Source organism: Tupaia chinensis, unplaced genomic scaffold (genome assembly GCF_000334495.1).
Source record: "Tupaia chinensis unplaced genomic scaffold, TupChi_1.0 Scaffold000339_1, whole genome shotgun sequence".
Lineage (NCBI taxonomy): Eukaryota > Metazoa > Chordata > Mammalia > Scandentia > Tupaiidae > Tupaia > Tupaia belangeri.
The window spans coordinates 87,719-90,844 of record NW_006159833.1 but is presented as its reverse complement, the minus strand read 5'-3'; positions in this window follow the sequence as shown (position 1 = coordinate 90,844).

Genomic DNA, 3,126 nt, shown 5'->3' with positions numbered 1-3,126 from the left:
TTCTGTGGGCCCATTTTCCTAAGTACTTGCAAGGTGGGACAACAAAGGCCTCACACACAAAACCAGGTGATGTTTCCAAGAGGGTGGTCCCTTACAGGAAACTGCTTATGTTGAGTGATTTCTCACAACTTAAAAGCTTTTTCAAAAGGGACCAAAAATTCAGAAGCCTATCGGGTCAAAGTATACTGACCATAGTTATTGCTCAAGGTTTTAAACTAGAGTATATTCAATCCTTTTAGTATCTGAAAATTCTAGACATTAGGTGGCAGTAGAATGCTCAGACTACCAAGTGATAGGTCTCTTGAGTATTCTTCCTGGCTGAGCAAAAATTTTTTTTAAATATTCTAAAGAGTTTCTTTAAGACTGCTTCATATCATGAGAGAAACCTCTCAGGCAATCCTAAATGGTTCTTAGTTTCCTAGTGACACTTTTCAGGACAGGGAGAGCAGCTGACTTAACTTTTAGGTGGGGATACCACATTATGGATCTTTAAAACTTCAAAACTAAGAGATTTGTTTATAATTAAAATATGCTAAAGTTTTTTACTTTCTGGCTGAGCGAAAATTTTTCTAAAATAGTCTAATGAGTTTCTTTAAGATTGCTTCATATCATGAGAGAAATCTCTAAGGCAATCCTAAATGGTTCTTAGTTTCCTAGGGACACTTTTGAGGGTAGGGAGAGCAACTGTCTTAACTTTTAGGTGGAGATACCACATTACGGATCTTTAAAATTTAAAAACTAAGACTTTTGTTTATAATTAAAATATGCTGAAGTTTTTTTCAAGGCACATGCTAGGCCTCTAGTCTAGTGAAAATGATGCACCAGTGAAGCATGATTTGGTCTCTCATGAAAGGTGGACAAGATCACAAATATGTTGGAATTAAATTTTTTCTGGCAACCACTTGCCATATCATTCATGTTATGGGCCTTTCTATCAGGTCAATGTGTACCCTGAGAAGATGGTGGGGGTGAAGATGAGGAAATGGCAGGACAATAGTCATTGTCTGAGGCACATGCTTACTTTCTAGGAACAATTTATTCTGGGAACATTCTGCTAATACTAAGACATCAATTTTTTTTAGTACTTTAGCACAGATGGACCATAATTGATTCAGGTCTTAACCTGTTAGTGGAATAACATTGCTCATTATTTTGTCACTATATGTATCACTTCAACAAGCACTATGAATTATATATAGTTTACATACTGGTGTTTTTAGTATTTTTAAATTTATTTTCATAAAACATATACTACATAAAATTTATTATCTTTCTCTCAAGGTCCTAGGACCATCACCACCATGCATCTTCATGACTCCTTTCATCTTGTAAGACTAAACAATCAACAACTATTATACAATAATGTCAAATCTTTACATTCTTCCCACCTGACCCAGCCTCTGGCAAACCATCATTCTTTCTGTACTTATTGTTACTACTCGGAACATCCCAAGACTGTTTTTACTGTGGAAAATAGACCAAAAAAGTTTGAAATCTATTTAAAGAAATTGATTCAAAGACATTGGTTAAAGTGAAGTGAGAAAAGCTTTATTTTTGGACCATCATCATAAGCTTAAGATCCACGGAAATGAGTTTCACTGGGGAAGAGAAATTGGACTCAACTTCATTTACAGCATGGGCTGTGGAAATTAGCAGCTGAGAAGCCATGTGGTGATTATCAGATGGAAAATGACTTAAGAAACACTAGGAATATGAGAGAGTCTTGATAAACTGAAGTAATAGGATTCTTGCTTAGGACACAGGGCGATCAGACATCACACCTCGTCACTTATTTAAAATAATCTGATATTTAGTGTGGGGCTTCTTGCTAAACTACTTTAGTAGGGTTATTTGCTCAAAAGGGACTTTACAAGGAAGTATGCAGAAGAAACTAAAAGATTGAGAGGCCTGACTAAAGTCTGATCAAGGCAAAACTTTAACATATTTTAACCATGTCCAAGTATATACAATTTAGTACTGTTCAGTATGTTCCTATTACTGTGCAACCACTCAAGTCAGTTTTACAAGAGGGGAAAGAGTCATACAGACAGCAGTAATGTTTGCTAGACAATGTGAGTGCACACAAGTGAGTCTGGTCATCTCACTTTTCACATTGTAGCTCATAGTGACTTCCACCAACATGTTCCTGTCACCACCAAGCAGCTACCTTACATCTCACTGATCATAGTTTGGTATATTCTACCTGGATCATGATGCAAACCAAAACCAAAACCAGCCCAATACCAATTCACTTTGGTTTGCATTTCAGAACCAGTGGGTGTTCTCCATCAGAACCTCTTGGCTAACATTGGCCACAAAAGCTGTGATCAATATCCAGAGGATCTTGGAAATTTTATAACAACCCAGGACTATGTTGTACCTCAAGACACCCAAAACTTTCGCATGCCTCATGTCCAACCTAGATCAGTTCCATTATCAAAGTAAACTTGGACATTTCACCAAAGGTACAGTTGCAGAGCCCTCTCTGTACATATGAGTAGTTCCCAGGCTCTGAAATGCCTTAGAATTTTTTGTTTTGTTTTATTCTGTTAGGCCTTTATGGTACATTTTATTTTTGATTTTAATTTATTTTATACATTTAATTTATACATCTCATAGCTTGTAAGTTGAATTTATTCAAAATGAATATACTTTCCACCAGAGCATTTGAGGATACAAAACACATTATCATCAACACATTATAATTCATTTCTATATTCCCGCCTGCCTATTTTTTCACAACTTTCCTTACACTGTGCGCTTTCTCCCGACCCCTTTGCACACTGTCTCTAGTACCTATAACCATTTTCAATGCTTATATGGCCTATAATCTTTCAGTTACCACTATGCTTTGAAACACTTTTTCTGTTGTCTTGCCTGCCATGAAAGTGGAAGCTAGAAAATGTTCTATATTTATTTTTGCCAAAATCAGTGGTTATGTACTGTTCCATCTTTAAACATCAAACATGGAACACAGAAATAAATTTTTGCTAGGGCTAGCAGATGTTGTAATAGTTATTACCACTGGCCTCCCATATATTTGAATGCAATTCAAGTCCCAGAGTCACAGATTTAAAACTCAAGCCAGTGTGTGTCCATGTGTGCCCAAGACCCAAGAGGAGAATG